The 27379-nt window shown below is 36.1% G+C and overlaps 1 protein-coding gene across 3 annotated transcripts in view; it reads right to left on the reverse strand.

The window, feature by feature from the left end:
* Hpse2 (heparanase 2 (inactive)) overlaps positions 1–27379 on the reverse strand; it is a 770839-nt gene that overhangs the window by 118007 nt on the left and 625453 nt on the right. The window lies entirely within an intron of this gene.

A 27379-nucleotide genomic window follows, 5' to 3' on the forward strand; every position in this document is an offset into this window, starting at 1 on the left:
CATGGAAGAATACACAAGTAAATAATGTGAAGACTTCCAATGGAGAGAAGCATAAAACTAGGAATAGAAGATAAAATATCTATTCTTCTTTAGAGTATATTAATTTTTTCATGAATTGTTATTCACATCATTAATTAAAAGGAAAATACTATAAATGAAAGAAAGAGAAGCAAGAGGTTTCCTTGGGAAGCCCTAGAGGGAAGTGGAGCAGAGTATTCTAGGTGTCCTGATACTGGAAAAGAACCTGGAGCATTCTGATACCACAGAGTTCTTCCTTCTATCTAATTTGCATAAAAACTGTTTGGATAAGATTTAGGCCAAGTACACTTTGGAGTAAAGCCCGAGGAAGGATGATCCTTTCTGTGCATTGGAGTCAGGAATAAGTTCTACCTCATCCACAAGAGTGATCCTGTGTTTTCTACTAAATCAACCACTTTAAAGTTTACCCCCAGAATCACTCAAGCAGTGCATTTGTTTACATACTGACTATCCTGAGAATTGCTCAGGCAGGTGTCACTTCAACTAGTCCATTCTTATTTGCATAAGATACACTCATGTCTATTTGTTTTGTATTGACTATTTTTTGCACACTTTTTATTTAGAACATTCTAAATTTACCTTTGATGTTTTTGTTTCTAGTGAATCTAATAACAAGTTCTAGTTATTTTTAATAATTTGTGTTTATTTGTGAAAAATAACCTATAATTTCGTGTTACAATCTATAAAAACTTCTTTTTGTTGTTTTTGCTTTTTGAGACAGGGTCTCACTACATAGTTGAGACTGACCTGGGACTCACAATGTAGCCCAGGCTGGTTTTGAGCTTGCAGCGATCCTCCTGCCTCAGCCTCCCGAGTGCTGGGATTATAGGTGTGCGCCACCATGCTTGGCTATAAAAACTTTTAATTGTAAGTACTTTAGATATAATTTTTATACTTTTCCAGAATGCAGTGATATTCTTTCACAATACAAAATGGACACGTTTGGGACACTGAGACTGAACAGGAAGGAAGTGTACAAGCTGAAAAAGAGAAATGTTAGCATATTAGAGAGGAAAAGTCTGTGTTATGAAATAGAAAAACAAAAAAGACATCACCTTACTGTCAACTATTCATAATACAGAAATGATAGAACTTGAGAGAAGGAACAAAACTAAAAAAATTCCAATAGTGGTCAATGATTGCAATAATTCTATGAGTGGAATTGAAAGAATTGACCAACATCTAACAAGCTATCCTACAATAAAAAGTGAGGAAAATATATTATTATAAAGTATTTATGCACCTTCTGGACCAAATGATATGGAACTCATTTACTATTTATTAAAACAAAGAGGTTCAAAAAATCACTTACAATTTAGATTAAGTGGTTAAAGGGAAATGGGAAGGAATATCGGAAGCCTTGATCAGTGAAAGGCTGTCAAGATCCGGGAAATATAAGGGTGATTACACGGAGATGGGAGTCCAAATTCTAGATCTCTTGGACCAACACCAACTCAGTTATCTCCATAGAGGTTAGTAGAGTCGTTCTTAAAACAAAGAGGGTGGATCTTTTTCTTTTCTCCTTTTAACCTTTACTGTTTTCTGGGGTAAAAGAGAAGAAACCTGGGCGGACTCATTCTGCTGCAGTCAATGCGGGAAAGGAACCCTATGAAAACAGGCTGAGTAACATTTGAAAGAAGAAGACTTCAGATAGGATCCTGGGTGTATTCAGCTAATTATAGTAGAATTTGAGTTCATTTTTAGTAGTCTCTGATGTTGCTTGAGAACAAAGCATAACTGAACTTGCTTATGTAATAATTTTAGAAATAATGTCTGCTAACTACTTATCTAGGGATAAAACACAAGTATTTTATGGATGCTCATTTTCTACAGAGAACCACCCTACTTTTGTGGTTAGAGTATAACAAAAAACAGAGGTAAGAATTCACTGATCTTAACAGATGCCCAAATAAGTAGTCACTTGCCTGAAGTCAGATGGTGAATTTGTAGTAGTAACAGTCATAATGATAAAATACTTAATATTTACTAAATGCCTACTATATGCCAAGCACTATAGAAAGCAGTTCTTATTGATTATTTAAATTAACCCTCAAAACAGCCTTATACTGTAGATCCTATGGTTATTCCTATTTTATGGATAAAGAAATAGAAGCTCAGAAAGATAAGTAAATTGCTTAAGGTCACACTACTAGAACAAGGCCAGAACTAGACTTTGTGTCCTCTGCTTCCAGTCTAATAGTTCTTTAATTCTAGCATAATATGATGCAATTCTTGACTTTCCTTAAGCCCCCTATGAGGAATGAAATCTTTAATTTATTGTAGCTTCCAATTTGAGAACAGACTGCTTAACCTTTTCTTGTCATTCATCTGATAAAGACAAGGGGCTGTATTTGTAAATAATTACCTTCCCGGATTTCACCCAGTTAGGACATTCATATAGCTGACACCTGATTCAGGTGTTTACTGATGCTATTTAAGTAAAAATTAAAATTGATTCTTACATTTCTCAGAGGAAGAAGCCCCTGCTTAACACCTTACTAGGACAAATATTTGTAAGGATAAAAAATGATTAACTTACGATATTATAGATAAAATCTAGTGTAGGTTAAAATACTCAAATGTGTCACGGAAGAGCACAAATCACCAGGGAAACAATAAAAATTCTGCCATATGAGAAGGTGGATTACATTTACATTCGGGAATAGTGTAGGCTAGAGAGGGGGGGAGGGCCAAGTCTTTGAAGGCCCCTCATTCACATAATGAAGTCAACTGAAGACCACAGAAATATAAAAAGCAACTCAATTTCGTTTAATATATATATATATATTTTTGAGAAACAGAAAATGTTGAGCTCATCTGCTTTTTCAATTACTAACAGGAAACATAAAACTATTCAATAAATGAATGCACCAAAAGCTGTAATAAAGATTACTTCAGGCCCAAGTTACAGTCAGTGAAGAGGAACAAAGAGAAGGGAAGAGGGAGGCAAGGCAAGGGAGCACAAAGAGGAAGCTCAGCAGGGTCCCAGGTAACTCTCCCATCTGCCCCTGTCAGACCCTATCCTGTTTTCTTGTCTCCTTGCAACCTAAACTTCTCCAGCACCCTCTGCTTCTACTTTTCTTCTCCCCTCCATTACCTCTCCCCAACCACCTATCCCCTCTACTCCGAGAATGCTGGGAAGATCAGCAACAAACACTCTCCTGGGTCATCGCCTTTATTCTCTATGACCTTATTACTGATTTTTTTCAATTGCTTATCAGCTCTTCCTTCATTATTTTTTTTATTCATTTAGCAAAGTAATAAATCCACATAGCTTAAAAAATATGAAAAGGCTTACAATGAAGAGTGTCGCCTCTCCTCCCAAATGCATTACTATTTCTTAGTAATTATATTTAGAAATTATCCCTGATTTTCTGATATGAAAAAGTGAGGATTTAGCTCTTAACAATGTCCACTTTCTGTTTTGTCTCTCAATCTAATAAAATCATATTCTGACTTTCTCTTCTGCTCATCTCTGCATTTCAAAGTCAACACAGCTAAGCTTTTAATTCTTTTGTTAGCAACCACACACAATTAGCTATAATAACCGAGAACAGAATGGTTTAACTTTATCATTTCTCTATCTTTATTAACATTACCATTGTAGGAAGCTCTTACCCAGGAAGACACAATTTGAAATTTTATTGTTTATTGTTCCAGAAACTTTCTGAAACCTCACTTAAGTGTACCTCAGATTGCTCGGGTTTTCAATAGTTAGTATTGAGCGTTGATTTTCTATGACAAGAGTCTTAGAGGCTTGCCTCAAAATTCTAGCTTTGCTGGGTCCTGAACTATTATATTTACTCAGGCTTAAGCATGTCGTCCTTCCATTAAATGACCTACTTTACATCACACTTTAAAAATGCCTCAAAAGTCGGATGTGGTGGCGCACGCCTGGAATCCCAGCACTCAGGAGACTGAGGCAGGAGGATCGCTGTGAGTTCAAGACCAGCCTAGGTTACATAGTGAATTCCAGTTTAGTCACAACAGAAAGCAATAAATTTGGTTCTGCCTTATGAGGAAGTTAGTGTGAGCCAAGTGTTTTGGTGCATACCTATAATCCCAGCCTTCTTGGAGCCTGAGGCAGGAAGGTTGAAAGTTTGAGTTTAGTCAGAGCAATTTAGTGACTTAGTGAGCTCCTGTCTCAAAATAAAAACTGAAAAAGGGCTTGAGGGTATAGCTCAGTGTGAAGGCCCTGGGTTCAGTCCCCACTACAGTGAGGAGTGAAGGGCAGAGGTTAATGTGATGGTAATTTTGAAGTATAGTGTTGGACAATTGTGGTAATGCAACTGTGGCTCCATTGAATCCTCTTTAGCATCATTACCTCATAAACAGTGCTCCACTGAGCCCTTTGCCTCCTGTTGGGACCTGTCTGATCCTGACCTTAAAATTTAAATCCTAAATCAGGCCTGGCTCTGATTTCTTTTTTCTCTTGCTTATTTAAGGTCTCTGAATGCTAAATTTCTTTTGCATCATAGGATTAAGAAACTCTTTTTAGGAATCCTTTGATTACCTACTTATTGGAAAAGCTTTTATCCTTGGTGATTATCTGCCTTATTATTAAAATTAGTGTTTGTTTAAGTCTGTCTTTGCCATTTCTTGTTGCAAACAAGAATAAGTTCAAAGGGGAGGATAGATACCTAAGTTTGTTCCTTACCTGGCCCTGAGGACTAAGAATTTCTGAAAGTTTCCTCTTGATCAGCATCCTTAGACAAACTGTATTAGGGCCAGCTTTCAAAACTTGATTAGAACTTTTCTCACTCTTGCAGTTTTGTCTATGAGACTGACTCAGAGAAGGATCTCACCTCCACACCTTCTGTCTCATGGCAAGTGCAAATTCAAGTTTCCCATTGGAGATGGTCTAGCCATCTGGATGGGAACGCCAGTCATGAGGCACACAGTGATATCTAAAGCCAACTATATGCTCTCATGGGTTTGTCTCAGTTACCTATGCAAACTTCAAATGCATGACCTTACTTTCTGAATGGCATAATTGTACCAAGGATAATTTAGAATGACAGAGTTATTTCTTTTGAGAACTTCTTTACAATGAAAATGAGAGTAATATCAAAGAACCTGCATTTTCTACTGGTATAAGAAAGAAAATCCAAAGGAACTCTAAGTTCAAAATTGTTTCTATAAAGAGATTGGCCAAGGTAAAAGAAAACTGTCAAACACTGAAAGGTGTCTTTCACCCAGACAGTGCCGCCCTCAACCTCACAACTTTGGCCTTCACATTCTGTTTCTCTTTATCTAACCTATGCTCTCCCATTTATCTCTACTTCTGTTTCTTCTTTCAGACCTACTCTCATCTCCTGGATGGAAATCTAAGAACTCAATTACTACTAAAAGTTAAACCACTTTCAGAAAAGGAACAAAACGAAACAAAATAAAAACCCCAAAATAAAAAAACACAACTAGCTTTTAATTCCTAATCTTATTCTGACTTGAGAGCCACTGAAAAGATTTTATGACCCCTAGAAAAGATCTGAAATTTCTAGATGAATTTAGAGTCGTTTCAATTCTGTGTAATATGGGGGTTCCCAAATCTATACTCATTAGTTTGTACATTACTGGGAACCTCATATACAAGAACAAAATGGATGGAGAAGGAAGAATGGGAAGATATTAAGGGTGATTTAAAAGATGCAGAAGCTCTCATTCAGTCTTATAACAAAAGGATGAGCCCATTTGAAACTTCAGGGACAAAGTCTTTAACGGTTTTTGACAGCATTCGGTAGTAGATCCTACAGTGACTCCAGTTCTCTCCTTATTTTTTGTGAATGATCTTAAACTAGAAATAAGAATTTTAGTTACAGACATGCACAATCTAAGATGAGGATAGAGTTCTATTGCAAGATCTCCAACATCTCCTTGGATATTTTAATTAGATATTTTTTTTTAAAGTCTCAGGACAAAAACACTAAAAATCACCTAAGTAGTGCTTTCTGTTATTGTGGTATTGTTCTGCTAATGTTTGCCTGACTGGGGACACTCAGCTCCACTTATAAGAGGCCATTAGTTCTTTGATCTTTTCTTCTATCTCTTCTCCCACCTTCTACCTCCTAGCTTTGTAAGATGTATTTTATTTTTACATTTTCCAAGGCTTATAATATTTATGATGTATTCTATAATGATGGCTATCTTCCATTATAGTCAAAAGATATATTTTACATATTGAAAACTACCCATGGAAAGTCGTATCAATTTTTGGCTTACTTATATTTGAATCATGACTTTCTTATTTGGTTCTTACCCTTTCCTTCCACTTCACTTCCTAAAAGATATTTCTGTGTATTGTTTACCAAGTTTCCATGAGGGATTACATCATAATGTAACTAGAGTACAACATTCAATCAGAATTTTGGCTTTAGTACAATTTATGTATAGCTATATGCCATTTTATCACATGTGTACATTTGCGTAACCACCACAGTCAAGACACAGAACTATCCCACCACAGAGGTCTCCCTACTGGTATAAGAAACAAAATCCAAAGGAACTCCAAGTTCAAAAATCTATTAATAGTCATTAATCTATCTATTAACAGTCATGCCCACCTTTCAAACTTTCCACCATCCCTAATTCCTTGCATTCATGAATTTGTTCTCCATCTCTTTAAGTTTATCATTTCAAAACTGGCATCTAAATGGAATAATACATTATCTGACTTTGATTTGGCTTTTATCTTTCAGCATTCTCTTGAAATTGTCTGTGGTTTGAAAGTGCCCTCTCCAAAATTCAGGTGTTGCCAGTGTAAGAATATGGAGAGTGTTAAGAGATGATTAAGAGAAGAGAACATCTTCCTTATAAATGGGATTAAAGCCCTTAGAAAAGAGTCTTCATACAGCAGTTGGTTCGCTTTTCCTTCTGCCTTCTACTATGTAAGAACACAGCATTTCTCCTCTCTGGAAAGTACAGGCCTGTCCAGATAAGTGCACCTCCTAATGCCTTGACCTTGGGATTTCTGGGCTTCAGAACTGTGGCAAATACATTTCTATTATTTATAAATTATCATGTTTTGGTATTCTTTTATAGCAGCACAAATCAAGCTAAAACAAAAGTTACCCAAGTTGAATGTACTGTCAAATGATTCTTTTCTATTGCTGCATACCATTTGATGTGATGGATGTATCACAGTTTAACCACTTACTCACTGAGGAACATTTTGGTAGTTAAAAGTTTTTGCTATTACTAATAGAGCTTATACAAACAAATAGCATATGTTTTCCTGCAGATAGAAACTTTAAATTCTCTATGAAAAATACCTAGGAGTATATTTAGTTTTACTTATTTTTTTATTTTTAATTTTTTTGGGTATATTTAGTTTTATAAAATAGCTAAACTTTTTTCTAGCATTGTTGACTGTTCCACAATTCCATCAGCTCTTTATGGAGACTGAGTCTTGTGCATTCTTACCAGCAATATAAGGTATATGAAACTACCAATCTCAATAGGTGGGCACACCTGTGTTTGGGTCATTATCCCCCAAATCATAGAAATGCCTTTTCTGCTTTCTTTTCATCTCCTGAAACTTATACTTGTTAGTCCCTTCTTTTAGGTTGAGCATCAGGAATCAGAACAGCAAGAGACTTTGTGGTTGTGTTGCAGCCTGGTAGACAATGGGGTGACATATCCTGCTGAGTAGAGTCAGGAAGTTGGGGGTATGGAGGAGCATCCGGTTCCAATCCTGGGCTGATAGTCTGACAGGAGGGGTTACCTTAAATAATTTGCACTGGATTCCAGTTATAGCTTTTAGACTCCAAGCCATGATGAAAACATTATCATTTCAGGAGGAGGCAAAATTGCTAGACCAGAGACCCCCCCCACACTTTAGATGTGAACAGGGAAGATATAAAGGAATTTTTCTTAAAAAGATCTTTAGGTGATATTTGGTGCTATAGTGCATTCTATGTAAATTCACCCAACACAAACCTAGAAGCATAACATTTGTCACTATAGTTCTGTATTCTAAGCTTTTTAACATACCAGGTCTTACAAATTTATAACTTAAGTGTGTCAGGTCAATTTAGAATATAAAATGCTAATAAAATAATTACTCAGAGGGTGGTGCATTTCTGTTCTCTCATTGATGAGACAAAATATTTGACATCCAAAATTAAAGGAGGAAAGGTTTATCTAGCTCACAGTTTGTAGAGCTTTCGGTCTATAATTGGCTGGCTCCAAGGCAGAGTGGCATATGGCAGTGGGGTGTCACAGAGGACAAATAGTTCATGGTACCCACATGGCTGCAAAAGCAACAAGGTAACCTTAACAGTATCTTTCTGCCCCCTTTACCTCATCCAGACTATCAGGATTAGGGTTGTGTCAAACCAATCAGTGTACTGATTTAGGAACCACACACCCTTAATCCCAGCATCACACACTCTAGATTCAGCCATGTCTGAAAAAGCCACCTATGACTACATGAGGTTTTGGGGGCACGTGTAGACCCAAACCATAATAGCTGGGCACTAGAATCATCTGGAGGGATTTTTACTCTCCTGCCTTGTACTTGATGTTGGCCAGGACCTCAACTGGACTATTGGTTGGAGCCCTTACATGTGGCGTCTCCATATAACTTCTTTGTGTTGGTTAATGTGGGCTTCCTAGAGCATGGAAGGCAAATGGGTGAGTGTCCTGAAAAATTAAGGCAAAAATGGCCAGCATTTCATGATGTAGTGTTGGAGGTCACACAGTACAACTTCCACTATCAGTGTGGATTTAAGGGTTCAGGGATAGGGATAGGGAGAGGGCCCTGCATTCTGTGGGAGGAGGATTAAACTTACAATGTAAAAATATAAAAAAAGAATGGAAGATATTATTATGGTCTGTGACTGTTAATTTTGACATCAACTTGATTGGATTGATACATGCATAGATGAGTAGGAAAGCACAGTTTGGAGTATTCCGTGTAGGTCATGCGGGCATGACAACTGGCATTGCATAATGGTCCTTGGCCCCTTTTCTCTCTAGCATTCTTCCCCCATTCTACTTCCCAGCCACCATGAAATAAGCAGTTTTGCTCTGTCAGATTCTTCTGCCCTGTGTCTTCCTTGGAACCAGAATCCCCTAAACCTGTGAGTCAAAGTAAATCTTTGTTTTAGTTGAGCTTTGGGTATTGTGTCTCAGCCACAGGAAAGGTGACTTATACATGGTCCTTTGGAAAAACAGTAAGAGCAAACATCCATCTAGGATTTTGGCTGAGTAGATGTTTATCGATCTAAATCTCGGTGAGTGCAGCTGTGTTTCTAATAAGTAGATCTCCTTTTCTCAACTGTCCTTTTTTCTGTGGTTGGGAATTTCCAGGGATGAGAAGTGAGCCCAAGATAGGCCTTGTGATGCTTCCTCCTATAGGAGGAAACTCTAAACAACTTTTTGAGGAAAGGAAACATTGTGGAGGGTACTCACTTTCCATTGTTCTTTAGGACCTAACAAACCAAAGTAAGCAGTCTTCACATGTAAGTTGCAGCCTATTAGAATCAATAAGACCTCTGAAACCTTAAAGATGGAGATGTGGAGAAATATTAAACAATAATAGTTATTAAAACATCTATAGAATTGAGTAGATGAGAAAGATTTTTAAAATAAGAGTTCAAATTTGTTTAGATTTTATTTGAGTCAAAAAACCCGTTCTATGGAATCCAGTTAATGACTCATAAGCTGACAACAATTCAGAAATTTCCTGTTAATTAAATATTGTGTATATGAGATGCTAAATAAAACACTGGATACGATGTCAGTTTTCAAATTACTTCAATTTAAAATTGAGAAACAATACAAAAAAACAAGTAAAGTAAGTCTTTTGCTCTGGCTATAGACTGTTTTCCCTCTGCTCCACCAGACAAAGTACCTCCTGGAGAACTCTTACCTGCTCTTTAAAACCCAATGTTGGTATCAGTCCCCATATAGAATTTCTCTTTACCCATATAGAGGTAATTATACCTGCCTTGATGTTTTGATAGATCTCTGTACATTTTTACACTACAGCACTAACCACACAGAACTAGAACAAGTTGTTTATATGTCTGTCCTTGCCACAAGAGATTTGTGTGATCAGAAATGACTTACTCATATGTGTAATCTACCAATTTGTGCACAAATTTTGTAAAGTGCTTGGAATATAACGGAAATCAAATACATGAAGAATGAAATATGGAAGGAAAAAAGGCAAAAACACAGGCAGGCAGGCAAGAGAATAGATCAGGACTAATGGATAGATTGCTGGGATATGTCATCTTAAACAAAGTAGATCTCTAAAATACAAGATGTGACAAAAATATGGTGAATACTTGAAGTTAAAAAATTATTACAGTAAAAGACACATTGCCATTATTTGCCCTCAAAATACTAAAAATATTCTGCCTCATACTTATTCCATTATTCTTGGAAATATGTCTTTTATTATAATAACTTTAAAAATTTAAACATTCACCATATCTTTTATTCACTCCTTGCATAAACAAATCACAGAAGTCTTTAGATTTCTTAATGACTCACAATACAGGGCCAGTGGAATTTATTTTTTTCTATGTTCTCCTAAATTTCATACATTTCTGTTGAGAATTTAAATCCACACAGTACATAATCACAAGCACAGTTTCAAATGTTTTTATAGAATGGTATTGCTAAAATCATTTGCTTTTTATTATTCTTATTAAATGACTATCCACATTTTATATTAAATGTTTTCAACATTTAAAGTTAAAGTTTGGGACCAGGGTATTATGGCATGTGTCTGTGATTCTAGTTACCAGGCTGAGGCAGAAGAATCCGTTGAGCTCAGGAGTTTGAGACCAACCTGGGCAACATAGCAAGACTCAAAAAAGAAAAAGAAAATTGTGCTGGGTGTTCCAAAAGTTCAACATCTGACTATAAGTCGTTCGGAAATGTTAGTCTTCTTGATGAAAAAAAGCAATTTTTACCTTGAAAAATCTATTTTAACTTACCACATCTTAATGTAGACATTAGAACCTCAGTGACCTCAGAGATTTAATAAAAATTAACCTATTAATTTCAGGCCAAGGATCATAAAACTGGCTAATATAAAACTTTGATTTAAATACTAGACTTTTAAATTGGCAAGATAAAGTACTTGAGAGATAGTAACTACAGCTGCTAGAGTCTATTAGCAATTAGTTACCAAGGATATGGTGAAATCTACACAGACAAAGGCAGCCTAACATCAGTGGGGTCCCACATAAAGGGTGGTGGGAGCAGTGTACCATGGGTAGGGGCATTGAGGGAGTTACAGTGCATTGAGATTTCTAGGCAATAATAAAACCGAGTAAAATTCAGTCTGTGTTTTATTATCACCATGTGTCAACAATTCTAAACACCACTAGTGATAAAATACTCCTCCCTAAAAAAGTCTTTTGTTGGTCTAATTTCTAAATAACCCCCATGGTTACTGTTGAGTTTTAATAATATATGTGTAAGCTTCAAATTAGCACATTTTAATAATTTCTCCTTTAGTTAACATTGTATTCTCCATGGAAGTTAATTCCAAGAACTTGTAACTATTTAGATGTGTTCCTTGCACACATGTTCTTTGTGAGAGTAAGTCAGTAACAGTGTGAGCTATTTGGCACAGTGCAAAACGTCTTATAGCTAGGACTTCACAACTTCACCTCTCCGATCCATGTGAATCTATATATTTCTACATGTAAACAGAGGGTTCTGAATAAACAATGATTGCATGGCTACCTCAGTTAATAGAAATACACTTATTGCAGGACTAGAATTAATTCCCTCGTCTTCTATTACCACCTGAAGATTTTGTGTTGAAAATGTGGATCAGGTAGAACAGAATACAAGCTGTGAGAAATGCAAATTTTTCATTTATACTAAAATATTTTATTGTATTTGAATAATATTTAAATAGAAGTCTTTTAAAAATAGAAATGTATTTTGCTTTTTAAAATTCTCAACTGTTTTAACGCTATAAGTGTAATCAAGAAAATGTTATTAGTGACTAATACTACAAATAATTTTTCCAAATTGAGGAAAGGCTACTAAAGAATTATTCTCCTCTGAGTGTCAAATGCACCAAGCATGCCCATATATGGCTTGGCTGTTTGGGAAGGCAAAGGCAGGCAGTGTGGAGAAGTAGGTGAGGTGGTGCCAATGCATCGGCTCCCCTCTTCCTCCCCTTCCACTCCCCACCCAAGCTTCACCCACCCACTATTTTCTAAAGTTGATTTTGATGATGGTTGCACAATTCTTTGAAAATACTAAAAAACATTGGATCATACACTTTGAGTTAATGAAATGATATGCGACCTATTTCTCAATAAAGCTGTGTTTTTAGAAAAGGCTCCTACAAAATTTAAATAGTCGTTAGAGAAGGTCATGCTATAAAAGAATTCACTGGTGAACTGCTGAGAGAAAACTTCAGACATGAAGTACTGGGTGGGTGAAATTTGTGTGGGGAATGGCAGGAAACTTCACAATGAAATCCAAGTCCATCCATACTGTAGCATGTATTCCTTTTTTTGCCAAATAATATTTCCTTGCACTAATGAACCACAGCTTGTTTATCTGTTCGTGAGTTGATGGACATTTGGGTTGTTTCTACTTTTTAGCAATCATTAATAATGCTGATATGGATATTTGCTTACAAACTTTTGAATGGTTATTTTTAAAGTTCTCTTGAGAATATACCTAGCAGTGGAAATGACATACATGTGTAACTTTAAAAAAATCAACTATGACACTGTTTTGAGAGTTGCCGAACCGTTTTATTATCCCATCAGCACTATAGAAGGGTTCTGGTCACTCCACTTCACATAAGCCTTTCCATGGAGAGAGGGGAAAAAGAGAATGAAGAGAATAAACATTTGCTCCAAACTGCATGCACTTTTCATGTGATACTATGAGAATCAAACAACCTTCACATCAGGTCTTAAGCTGTGCTGAGAGCAAAAAATAAGAAAATGGGAATTTGGTAAGAACCAAAACCCAAAATGGGAGAACGGCAGGATTAAAAGAGGTAAGAACATAGTCCATCAAATGGAAACTATATTGTTTTATCAGAACAGTGAAAAAGCACTTCATTATGTAATAATATGCCACATTTCTACATTTCTCCTGACTGCAATCATAGCAAGCCTAGGTTCTGAGCATGTCTCAATCAGTAGCACAAAGCTCACACTTTGGGAAATGTGGGTGCAGAGGAACAATGGTGGGCTTTGGAGCCCCATTTTTAAAATTTGAGAACTGCTATTTATAAATTTTGCTATTTATAAACTTCCTTGTGTTCTGTGAGCTTCACTTTTACTTTTTAAGTACATAAGATCTATTTCAGGGGCTATTTGGAGGATTTGAGATAATATATTTATAAAATGGCTAGCATATAATAGGACTTAATAATAGTTTATATTATCTTTAACATTATCATCTTTTAAGCCATAGACCAAATATCATTCCCTTTGCAAAAATATCATGTCCTTGAAATTTGACAACACTGAGCATAATTTACATTTAATAGAATAATTTGCTCATGTTGTCTTTTTCATTGTTAGGTGACTTCTTCAAAACCAGAGTTTCTTTTTAGCCCAGCAAAGGAGATATTGATTGAAAGCCTATTGTGTTCAAAGTTTTGTGAGTCATATCATGATTTGGAAAATATTTGAAATTAAGTCATTAAGAGATTGAGCATTCAGGCAAATTATGGCCATGTCACTGGAAGAATTGCCCAGCAGCCTCATATACACTGGAGAGAGCAAGTAGTATAGTTTTCTACTTGTAAATTAAGAGACACTTAAGGCCAGAGAATTCCCCACTATCTCCCTAGCATGCCCTTGTCTCTCACAACTGTTCTAGTCTACCCCTATTAATAAAATTCAAATTGCCCAAACAATGGCTACTAAATCTTGAGTGCAATTCTTTCCTCTTCTGAGAACTATCTTAATCCAACAATTCCCAAAACTCGCTAAACTTCAGCTAACCTCTCCTGCTGCAGCTTGTAAAAGCTTTTGCCCTTAGATAGAGCATTCCTTTGGAACCTTCACTTGCCTGGCATTTTTGAATAAAGACTATGCTAACGTGCTCTTGTTGATTTTTTCACTGCAGAAGGCCTAAAGTACAACAAGAATGATATTTTCGGATCTTAAACTAATGTTTAAAATTTTTGTTCCAAATTGTTTCATTAAAACAAAAAATAGCTTTTATTTGCTATAACCAACTGTAGCTTTTATTCTCTGTAATGTCAGATACAACTTAGAACAAAAAGGTTAGTGATCAGTTTTGAGTTTCAAATAAGTCTTAAAAACTAAAGCAAAGTCTTAGAAAACATTTTTCATTAAGTCTCCCTCCTCCCCCAAATTCTTAAAGTTTTTCCCAACACAGAAAAATTTACAGGTCTGACGTGTTTCACTAGAAACCATATGGTACAGAAGATAGAAGATATGACGTGGGGAAGGTCTTTAGTGGATTAGACCAGGGTGAGGAAGTGGCCTGGCTGACAGAAGAGACCCAGTATTTCCTAGATAGAGCTCAGGGCAGGGAGAGGGAGAAACAGAAAGTGCAGTATACATGCTGTTCTTCTCATACAGCGTACTTCTAAAGTGGATGTCCGCAGAGACCTCATACATCAACTTAGGGTAGCTACAGAGGCACAGAAATGGTGGCTTCATGTGATTCTGCAAAAGGAAGGCCTAAGTCATTGCTTTCATTCAGTCATAGTCTTTGCTTGACTGCAGGAGCTCCATAAATTACTATATTGTCTGTGAGGTCACGGAAAACTGCTGAGGGGACTGATGTTCTGGAAGAATCTTGGTGACAGTATAAGAAAGTCCAGAGTATGGAGGTTAACATAAAACAATGGTGATCTGTATACTCAGTAGCACGTACCAATATGAAGTCAAAAAGACTGGAAGTACCTACTACCTCTCAGTAAACATCAGGCAGCATGTCAAATAATCAGGACAGTAGATGACTGAGTGAAGTAATCAGATGAATAATCACTGAGTAATCAGATGACACCACAGAAATATGAAGCCCCACCCCAGAGCCAGCATACCACATAAATATCTCTTTGTATCTAGATGGCATCTACAAAGAAAAACAAGAAAGTGAAAGAGATCAAAACTTTATAAAGTCTGAGGCTGTACCAAGAAGAGACTGAGCTACTTTTAACTAGAAAATTGATTTTTTGTTCTTGCAATTTTGTTACTCCCAAGCAGGTTTAGGAGTTCAAGAGAGGTCAGTTCATAAAGTTTGTTTTGAAAGTATCTGAGCTGTAGAGTATGAATTTGAACTCTTCTGTTGAAATTACATAGTGGTAAAGGTGAAGGGTTCTGAAGTTAGACATTAGGCTTCAAATCCTGCTTCTCCCTTCTTAGCAGGAGTTTAAATATTCCTCCTTTTACTTTCTACCCAAAGGGGCAGTTCTGGGCCTTACAAAATTATCCTGCCCTTTAACAATATGTAAACTCTCTTCCACATGACAGCCTTTCAGAGGTCAGAAGACAATCGTCATATCTTCTAGGTTTGAGTTTCTTTAGCTGACATTTGCTAGACCTTTCAGTGCATTATCACATCATATGATGCATGGGTCCTTCACCATCTGGATTGCTTTCCCTAAAAGTGCTTATATTCACACACCGAATCTATACTGAGGTACATCAATGCTTGTTAAGATTCCATTTTTATCTTCAGACAAGTTTGCAATGCTTCTTGCATTCCCCTCAAGCTCCCATCTTTGCCTCAAACTCCTCTTGGGACAACTGGAGTCTTTAGCTTGTTAGGAAAAGGACTCCAACAGCTGTTAATCCGTGATTGTGAGCCTCTTAGAGCTTTCAGTGGTACAAATAGCCTGCTGCAGCACATGTGCCACCACACCCCAGTTTCCTACCTTGTCTCCGTAAAGCTAGTAGATTTAAATAAATAGATGAGATTAATTAGATGGTCAGCTGTTAGGTCTAGTCCCTTGGCTACTGTGTCTTTACAAAGCAAGGCGAGAAGAATAAGAATATAATGCAAGGGTATTTGCTTTTCCTGCAGTACATAGCATGGCCCAATTTCCAAGGTCAGAACTTGTCTGTAGTGACCATGTTTCAGTTTGGCTTATTTGGATGAATATCTGATCTCTTCAAGAGGTATTTCCAAATGTTAAAGAAGAATGAAATGAAATTCTTCTAGGAAGGTCTTCTGTGAATGCCTCATTATATGTTTAGGGGTTCAAGGAAAGATGGTATCCTTCTCCAGAGAAAATATTTTGAACTGGAGAGTTTAAATTTCTTTTGCTTCGAATCTCAGATTGCATCTTGCCTCTGGAATCCTTGCTCAAAGACTTTGGGTATTATTTCCTTGAGTTATCTAGGAAAATTGATATAGTTTTAGCTAAAACTTACCCTATACCAGGCGTAAGAACCAAAAACAAAGGTCTTGTTTACAATCTGTGAGCAATGGGTACCAACTTCATGTTCCATAGACTTTGCTCTTCCATGTTCAGGAACAAGATCTATCAGCCTTCTGTTATATGAGCCGTGACAACTAGAAATCATCCTGGATATATTGCAGTCTCTTAAATTTATTGTTCTCTCTCAAACAAATCTCTCTGTTTCTGATTATTTTGCCCCAGATGTACCTGGAGCATATTTTCAAGCCAAATCCCATTTTCTTATTTCCTGTCCATATTTCTAACTTCCCCAGACCCCCTGGATAATTTATCTATTGCACTAATATTTGCAGCTAAAGAAGTATAGACCTGCTCCCTCTTAATCTTTGGGCTCAGGAAATATCTCCAATCATTTTTCAATCATTTGTGCCCAGAGAGACCTAAAACATGCCTTTTCTGGGGAAATTTAATCCATACGTTTACAATTAACTTATATATGTCATTAGATTTGTATTTCTAAGATATTTCATTTGGCAAATTACCTCTCTCTCAACCTTCAAATTGCCTGCCAAGGCTTATTTGAGTTGATCAATAAAATTGTGCCCAGGTACTTTTCAATGGTAGAACCTTATCTTTCACTATGCACTAAACTAAAATCCAAGTGGATTAAAGATATAAACATTAAAACAGAAACACTAAACTTGCTGGAAGATAGGTTAGGTAGAACTCTTGAAGACATCAGCATAGGAAAAAACTTTATGAACACATTCTCAGTAGCACAGGAACTAGCACAAAGAATCAACAATTGGGATCGCATCTGTTTAAAAAGTTTCTGCACTGACAAAGAAATCACAAGCAGAGCTAAGGGACAATCCACAATGTGGGAAAAAATTTTTACCAGCTGTTCCTCAGACAAAGGTCTACTATCTAAAATATATAAAGAACTAAAAAAAAAAAAATCAGACCCCCCCATTATAAAGACCCAATTCAATAATAGGCATCTAAAATAAACAGACATTTCTCAGACAAACAAGTAAAAGCAGCAAATAAATATATGAAAAATGTTCAACCTCACTGGCCATTTGAGAGATGCAGATAAAAACAACACTGAGATTTCATCTCACCCCAGTAAGAATGGCTGTTATCATGAAATCAACCAATAATAAGTGCTGGCAGGTTGTGGGAAGACAGAAACCCTTCTCCATTGCTGGTGGGAGTGCAGACTAGCACAACCACTGTGGAAATCAATATGGAGATACCTCAATGAAAAAATAGAAATAAAGTGTTTCTAAATGGGGAGGGGAGGAGGGGGTGAAGGAAGGGCAGGGACAAGGGGAAAAAAATGAGAACCAAGACCTGTCATGTAAAGGTACAAGATCCCAGTAATGAATGTAACTGTATTGTATACCTAGAATGTACCAATAAACTCAATAAAAAGAAAAAAAATATGGAGATACCTCAAACAACTAGGATTAGATGTTCCATTTGACTCAGCTATTTTTCTGCTGGGTATCTTACCAAAATAATTAAAAGAATCAAACCAGAGGGATATGTGCTCACCCATGTTTATAGTGGCACAGTTTGTAGTAGCTAAAATTTAGAAACAGCCCAATTGCCCATCAACTGGAGATTGGATAAAGATGTGTTTTTTTTTAATAAAATGGAGTCCTACTCAGACATAAAGAATGAGAAACTAGAGATATTTATAGCTAAGTGGACACACACTGAAGCCATACTCTTACGTGAAATTAATAAGTCACCCATGTGTAAATATCAAATACTTTCTCTTGTGTGAAAAACTAAAAGTATAAATAAGGATCAAAATGTATAATTGATATTGTGTAATCAGAAGAAAAAGTCTAAAAGTAGAGGAAGTGGGAGGGGTAAGGGAAAGGGAAAAGGGGAAAAGAAAAAATATGTGAAAAGGAAAAACATGGAAACAATGTCTTTGTAAACTGTGAAGGGTGGAGGGGCTGAAGGGAGGGCTGGGGAATGGGGAAAAATAAGAACTAAGATAAGTCATGTAAATGTACAAGATCCCAATGATGAATGTAACTGTATTGTATACCTAAAATGTGCCAATAAACTTAATAAAGATTAAAAAAATGAAAATGTTGAGGAAAAATTACTTGCTTCTGCAATGGTGAAGGAAAATGAATGATTTTAAATAAGCTTGTGCATTCTGTTTTCTTAAGGCCTGTCTTCAGGAGAACCTAGTTAACTAGAGTTCAACTTGATGGGATATTAACAGAGCCTAACTGATTTGAGGGAATGGAAATACCCAATTCCAGCTCATTCTAGTCATCCTGTCTCATCTAAGAGGGGAGAAAAATCCTGAGAAACAGTTGTAAAATTCAAAATCCAAATTCTTAGGCTCACTAAAAGTCTGAATATTAATCATAGGATTATGGAATACTTTTCCTCTTCCTATAACTTATTACCATACTGTTAAAGATTGAAATTATAATAGTTCCTTTGACCCAGTACAGGATTTCATAGGTCTAAAGAAAAATCACAAGGCATAGTAAAGGTAAAAATAACAAATTAGAAAGATAGAGAAAACATCAAACATGATAAAGATATTGGAAATACAAGGCTAGAAATTTAAAACTTTAATTAATATGCTAAGGGGTTTAATGGCTAAAGTAGCAGAATGCAAAAACAAATGAGTAATATAAACAGAGATATGATATCTTAAGAAAGAACAAAAAATAAGTGCAAAAATCAGAAACCATAAATAAAATGAATTCCTTTGACAGACTTACTGCACTTGGACTGGTTGAGGAAAAAAATCTCTGAGCAGAGAATATATCAATAAAAGTCTTCAAAATTAAAATCAAGGAGGACAAAGACTAAAAAAATAGAGAGAAACACCCAAGGGTTGTGGGACAACTAAAAAATCTGTAACGTATGTGTAACAGCAATACTAAAAAGAAGAGAAAGAAACAGCAGAAATAATTATTGAAAATGTCTCCAACTTAATGTTAGAAACAAAACCATAGATGCCATAGTTCATAGAACCCTATAACTGTTCTTACTCCACTCCAACCCCAAAAGACTATACCTAGGCATGTAATTTTCAAACTACAAAAAAAAAAAAAAAAGAAAAAAAAGAAAAGGAAAAAGCCTGAAAGAATCTGGAATAGGAAAAATATCTTATTTATAGAAGAACAAAGAGAGACATCATATTTGTCATCTTCTCAAAATCATACAAGCAAGAGGAATGGGAGAAAATATTTAAATGAAAGAGAGGGAGGGAGGGAGATACTCTATCCTGCAAAATTAGCCTTCAAAAATTGAGGAGAAATACATTCTCAGATGAAGAACAATCTGAGGGAATTATTGCCTGTAGGTCTGTCCTGCAAGAAATATTAAAATAAACTTTTAAGGAGAAAGAAAATAATATAGGCCAGATATTTTAGATCCTCATAAAGAAAGGAAGAGCATTAAAAAAAAAAAAAGAGAGAGAGAGCTGGGCATGGTGGCACACACCTGTAACTGCAGCACTTGGGAGGCTGAGGCAGGAGGATCGCTGTGAGTTTGAGACCAGCCTGAGCTACATAGTAAGTTCCAGGTCAGTCTCAACTACATAAAAAGACCGTGTCTCAAAAAAAAAAAAAAATTAGAGAGGCCTGCTCTGATACAATAGGTAAGTGCATGCAGAATCCTGTGAGAATCCAGTGTGTACCAGATTAGCTGGCTGCAGGCGGTTCCAGGCAGGGCCATGCTCTGACATCAGCTACTTGGGCCCATAACCCTAGACAAAGGCCTACCTGGAAAAATGCTGCATAGGCACATAAGCAACAGCCAGAGGTCTGCCCAGATTTCATTAGAAAGTGCATGCAGATGCTAGCCAGAAGCCCAGTAAGACACCAGCAACTGGAGTGTACAGCCCCTAGCCAAAGGCCCTACCAGACAACACCTACATAGAGGGGCAGACCCTAGCCAGGTGCATGCCCAGATACCACCCCAAGTGTGCAGTGGCCCTAGCCAGAACCCTGCCAGGACAACAGAAGAGCACAGGGACACAGAAAGCCACCACTCTGAACCCAGGAATTGGTGCAGTGGAGAGCAGCAGAGAAAAGGCCACTCCATGGCTTGCTGAGAATTGAAGATCACTGGCTGAGCAAAGAGCTGCTTCAACAAAGGCACAGCAGGCTGCAACTGTTGAAATGAGAAGACATGTAAACAAGTCTCAAAACCAGAATTCCAGATCACCTAAAGCAAACCCAAAAGGAGATGGAACAATCTGATATGCAACAACCTGGACTCCCTGAACTGGTAATGAAAGAGGATGTAGAAAAAAATGAAATAAAAAATAATTTCTCAGATAACAAAAGATTGTGTCCATAGTGCAAGACATGATTAATAAACCCAGAGCAGACACATAAAAAAATAGAGGAGCTGAGGAACCTGATGGAATCCTAAGAAAGGAAACAAATGAAATCCATAAGAGATGCAAATAGATTTCCATTAGATTAAAATTCCTTTGAAAGTTTATGCAGCAGCATGAGCCAATGTGAGGACAGAATTTCAGATTTAGAAGATAGGATTGCAATTAGTGACCAATCAAAAGAAACAGACTGGCAGAATGGGTTGAGAAGCAAGATCCAACAATATTCTGCATGCAAGTAACACATTTAATTAAAAAAGAAGCTCATAGACTGAAAGTTAAAGAGTGGAAAATAATATTCCATATAACAGGAACCAGAAAAAGAGCAGGAGTAGCTATCCTCTTTGCAGAGCAAATGGATTTCAAACCAAGAATTATTTAGAGAGACAAAGATAGACAGTACATCCTTGTAAAGGGAAAATCCAAGAGGAAGAGATGACAATCATACATATATATTTACCAAATTCTAGAGCACTCACCTATATAAAACAGCTACTAGTGGACATGAAAACTGTAATAAGCACTGATACAATAGTAGTGGGGGACCTCAATACCCTGTTGTCACTAATAAATCCACTAGACAAAAAATAAGTAACAAAATACTAAAACTCAATCAAACTCCTTAACAAATGGACTTAACAGATGTTTACAGAGTGTTCCACCCCACAAATGAAGAATACATATTCTTTTCAGCTGCACACAGGTCATTCTCCAAACTAGACCACATACTTACTCATAGAACATGTGTAAGAAAGTGCAAAGGAATTGAAATTGTCCCCTGTATATTATCAGATCATAGTGTGATGAAATTGGAGATCAATATAAAAAAACCACAATAATTTCATAAACACATGGAACTTGCACAACACTTGTGAATAACAAAAGGATCACAGAGGAAATTAAAGAAAAAATTGGACAGCTTCTATAATTAAATGACATTGTCAATACAACATATCAGAATCTATGGGACACAATGAAAGCAGTCTTACAAGGGAAATTCAAAGCAGTGAAGACTCATTAGTAAAACAGAGTAAGCTCAAATAAACAACCTGATGCTGAACCTCAAACTTCTAGAAAAATAAGAGCAGGACAAATGCAAAGCTCATAAAAGGGAGGAAATTATAAAGATTAGGACAGAAATAAATGCAATGGAGACTAAGAAAATGACATGAAAATATCAATGAGTTCGTTCTTCAAAAGAATAAACAAAACTGACAAATGCTTAGCCAACCTTATTAAAAAAAAAGGAAAGAAAAGGCCCAAATCCATGCAATTAGGAATGAAAAGGGTGAAATTACAATGGACCCAGCAGAAAGCTAGAGGATCATGAATACCTATAAGCCAATAATAACCTACAAGCCAATAAGACAAAAAACACAGAAGAAATGGATGGATTCCTAGGCATGTATGAATTACCAAAGTTGAATGGAGATCTAAAAATTCTAAACAACCCAATATCAATCAACAAAACTGAAAATGTAATTAACTACTTATCAACTAAGAAAAGCCCAGGCCCTGATGTCTTCACTGCTGAATTCTATAAGACATTTAAAGAAGAACTATTGCCACTAATATTTAAACTCTTCAATGAAATTTAATAGAAAGCAATGCTCCCAAATTAATTCCTGGAAGCAAGCATCACCTCTACTCCAAAATCAGAGAAAGTCCAAACCAAAAAAGGGAACTATAGGCAAATCTCACTAATGAACACAGATGCAAAAATCTTTAGTAAGATACTGGGAAACTGAATGCAGAAGATCATCTAGTAGATCATATACCCTGACCAAGTGGGATTAATCCCAGGGATGCAGGGATGGTTGAACATATGCAAATCAATTAATTTTTTCCACATTGGTGATTGTCTCTTCATGTGGTTGGTGGTTTCTCTTGCTGTGCAGAACCCTGCTCCACTGCTGGTGGGAGTATAGACTGGTGCAACCACTGTGGAGATCAGTATGAAGATGCCTTGAAGAACTAGGATTGGAAGTCCAATTTGACCCAGCTACTCCCTTGCTGGGTATCTTCACAAAAGAATTAAAAGAGTCATACTACAGTGATATATGTGTATCCATGTTCATAGCAGCACAGTTTGTAATAGCTAAAACTTGGATACAGCCCAATTGCCCATCAACTGGAGACTGGATAAAAAAGTACAGTTTTTAAAAAATAAAATGGAGTACTGTTCAGCCATAAAGAATGAGAAATTGGAAACAGTTATGGTATATATATAAATATATATATATATAGTTATATAGGTGCACATTCAGGTGATACTCAAGTGAAATAAATAAGACACACATGTAAATACCAAAAAGTTTCTATGGTGTGAGAAACTGAAAGTGTAAATAAGGATCAAAAGCTATAATAGATAATGTAAAGGGGCAGGACGAAAGAGGAAGTGGGAGGGATAGGAGGAATAAAGAAGGGAATACAATTAATATGAGAAAATAAAAAAATGGAAATAAAGTCTTTATAAATAGGGAGGTGTGGAGGGTTTGAAGGGAGCGCAGGGGAATGGGGAAAAATAAGAACCAAGATATATTATGTAAAAGTACAAATTTTTAATAACAAATGTCATTATATTGTATACCTAAAATGTAACAATAAAATTAATTAAAAAATGAAAACCTATCCTCAAGAGCAAGAAGCCTATGAAATAACAGACAGCAATATATATTTATGTATATATGTATGTAAAGATATAATCAAAGTATTTTTTCTTTATTGTTTAATATTTTAAATAGTTATAGCAAATAACACTTTTAATAATAGTAGCAATAATGTACCCAATTATATAAGCTTATATGTATCATATATATCCTTTATATATAAGTGAAATAACAGCAATGATAAAGGAGCAAGGGGGAGGAATGAGAAATAGTTTATTATAAGATGTTCACAGTTCTGTGAAAAGCTTTAATGTTATTTGAAAGTGGAATTGCAGCCAAGCATAGTGGCCACACTCTTTTTATCCCAGCTACTCAGGAGGCTGAGGCAGTAATATCCCAATTTCAAACTCTGCCTGGACAATGTTGCAAGACTTTGTCTCCTAAATTAAAATGGAGCTATAGCTCACTAGTAGAGTGCCCCAAGTTCATTTCCCAGTACTGCAAAACAAAAATGAAAATAACTACAAAAGAAAATACAGTAGTAAACTAATACATATATTATAAACTCTAGGGCAATGTTTAAAAAGTAAGAAAATAAATGTAATTTATATTCTAAAAAAAGGAATAATATAAGATGCTCATAATCACAAGGGGAAGGTGAAGAGTGAAAGAAAAAATAGGAAGAAAGAATAAGAGAAACAGAAAAAAGTAGATAGTATAATATATATTAATCCAACTATATCAATAATGGTTTTGAATATCAATGATCTCAGTACACTAATTAAAAGATAGGCTGTCACATCTTTCAGGGTGGGTCACAACCAAAGACCTAATATATACTGCCAAAAATAAGCTAATTTTAAACATAAAGGCACATATACATTAAAGATAAATGGAAAGAAAAACATATTAGGACAGTACTAATCAAAATGAATAAGGATCAGCTATAATAGACTGGGCAGACTTTGAAAAAAGGAAAATTATCGAGCATAGAAAAAGGAGCACTTACATGATAGTGAAGAGGTCAACTCTTCAAGAAGGCATAATGATCCTTAAAAATGTACATGGTTTTAAATGACAGTGTCAAGTTATGTGAGGGAAAAACTGATTGAATTAAGGGGAAAAACAAATCCACCCTTCTAGTTGGAGACCTTTCAATATCTTTCTATTATAAATTGACAGATCAAGCAAGAAGAAACTCAGTAAGCACATAGCAGAATTCAACAACACCATCAATCAACTAAGTGTAATTGACATATATAGACTACTTAATCCAACAGAATAATACACACTTTTTCAACCTCACATGGAACTAAGACAGGCCAAATTTTGTGCCATAAAATACACTTTTACAAATTTAAAAGCATTAGAAATCATACAAGGTCTGTCTCAACTACATTACTTAAACTAGAAATAAAAAACACAGTGATAACTAGAAAATCTCTAAATATGCAAAGACTAAACAACATACTTCTAAGAATACTTCATAGAATAAATAGAATATACTTCTAACACATGCTTCATAGAATAAATCCTGAATAATTAAAAATATTTTAACTAAGTAAAAATGAAAATGTAACTCAAAATATAAGGGATACAGTGAAAGCAGTGCTTAGAGTAAAATACATAGCACTGAAATCATATATTAGAAAAAAGGAAGATCAACAATCAACAATCTAAGTTTCTACCTAGGAAACTAGAAAAAGAGGACCAAATTAAATCCAAAGTAAGCAGAAGAAAAGAAATAATGAAAATCGAAGTACAAGTGAAATAAAAAAATAAGAAATCAGAGGACCACCCCTGCCACCAGCTACCTGGCACCGCCTCATGGAAGCCCTGTTCCTAGACTTCCATTGGACTTGCTACCACTGTGTGGGCTTGGCCATTATTTGGATCTTCACTGTAGAGGCACCTGGGGCCATAAAAAACATTGTTTTGAGCTCCAGAAGATGGAGCAATAGTGAACAGCAGACAGAGGGCTTCTCTGAGGCTCCTTGATGAAAATTGAAACCCACTGGGAAAGTGAAGAAAGTCTTTGCAATAAAGGCAAATCAGACTACAGTGGTCGCTAAATTGATGGGAACAACACTTTCCATCAGAACCTGGACTCACTTTGGGGGATGGGCAGCTTGAACCTGCAGTAGAACCTTGCAAAGTTCAATTCTACAGGAGGTCAGGGAGCTCAACTTATGCCTTCAGCCCAGATCAGAAATCAGCCTGAATCTCAGTGGACTACAGCTAGCTTGCTGAGACTAATCAACTTAATTCTGCACACTGCTGCCCAGTTATCAACCGTGATAGCAGAGACATATCTTGAAGGATGCTTTTTTTCTCTTTTCTCTCTCTCTCTCTCTCCCTTCTTGTTCTTCATTTCTCTCCTTTCTTGTTCCTATTCCTGTCCTAGTTCAGATTTTTTTCTCTTTCCTTCTCTCAACTGTGGTTATTTTAATAGGAAAGTGAATAGTTTCTAGCTTCCCTGTTGCTATTAGTTTGTTCTGTTCTTGTCTTTGTTACCTGTGCTCTGCCTTTTTCTATTGTCTTCACTAGTTTTCCAAACTTTGTGTGATCTTTCTGAGTACTCTGGCCTCACTTCTAACCTTTTCCTCTCCTCCTATCTCTGTATACATCCCTCCCCTACCCCTTTTAAGTGCTCATCGTGAAGGGTAATTTGCTATATAGAAGGGCTTATTTACTACAAACATATTTTGGGCTGGCCCTCGATTTTGATCTAGTTCACATGATTAAAAGTGACAAATAGCTACCACAAATTGCCATTTCCTAAGCTGTGTTTGATGCTATTGTTGATACTCAGTGTATTACTTGGCCTAAGGTGTCTATCAGTTGTCCTTCCTGGTATACTGAAACCAAGATTGTCTAAGAGTCATTAGAGACTCAAATATTAAAGACTAGCTATACCTGGAAGACACCTCTGAGAAGCAACCATTCCATAAGGGTTCTAAATACCAACAATAAAGATACTCACAATAAGCAATATTGAAGTACCAAACCATGCATTAAATAAAAAACATCATCAACAACAAAAAATAGAAATGAGAAGACATTTAAACAATACACAAACCCAGATTTCCAGCTTAGCAAAGGCAAATCCTTGGAGCAATGAGGTAGAAAAATCTTTATTTGTTTTTGTTTTGTTTTGTTTTTGAGGCAGGGTCTCCCTTTGTAGTTTGGGATGGTGCTGAACTCATAATGGAGCCCAGGATGGCCTTGAACTCTCAATGATCCTCCTGCCACAGCTTCCAGAGTGCTGGAATTGCAGGCATGTGCCACCAAACCTGGCACAGAAAAATATGATAATCAACTAACAGGACACCATGAACTGATAACATGGGAAGTAACAAAATGAATGAGGCTCTAGAAAAATTCAAAACAGAAATAATTTCACAGATAACTACAAAGATGGTGAGCATCAAAAACATGATTTGAGACTCTAGAATAGAGACAGATAAAAAACACGAGCTCAGGACTATGATGGCAGCCATGAATGCCCAGCATGGGAAAAAAATTGAATTGATGGAACAGATTAAAAAATATATCCAGGAGATTAAAAACTGCATTGAAAGTATTTGTAGCAGAATGAGTCAATATGAAGACAGAATATCAGATATGGAAGACAGTATTGTGAGTGACCATGAAGAGATTTTTTTTTTTTAAATAGTAAGGGATCATGAGAAATCTATGAAGCAGACGCTAGACGACACAAAGAAGAATAACATAAGACTGATAGGAATCCATGAAAAAGCAGGAGAAAGCACGGATGACATAAAAAAAATTCAATAAGTAATAGCAGAAAACTTCCCAAGCAGAGGAAAAAAATTTGACATACAGATAAGTGATGCATATAGGACTCTAACTAGCAATGATAAAATAGTCTACAACTAGAGATATAATAGTAAAGATCCCAGAAACCCAATAGAAGAACAAAATCTTATAAGCAGTTAGAGAAAAGAAAAAGTAATATACAAATGAAAGCCCATC

Source organism: Fukomys damarensis, unplaced genomic scaffold (genome assembly GCF_012274545.1).
Source record: "Fukomys damarensis isolate Sample0158 unplaced genomic scaffold, DMR_v1.0_HiC HiC_scaffold_8, whole genome shotgun sequence".
Classification (NCBI taxonomy): Eukaryota; Metazoa; Chordata; class Mammalia; order Rodentia; family Bathyergidae; genus Fukomys; species Fukomys damarensis.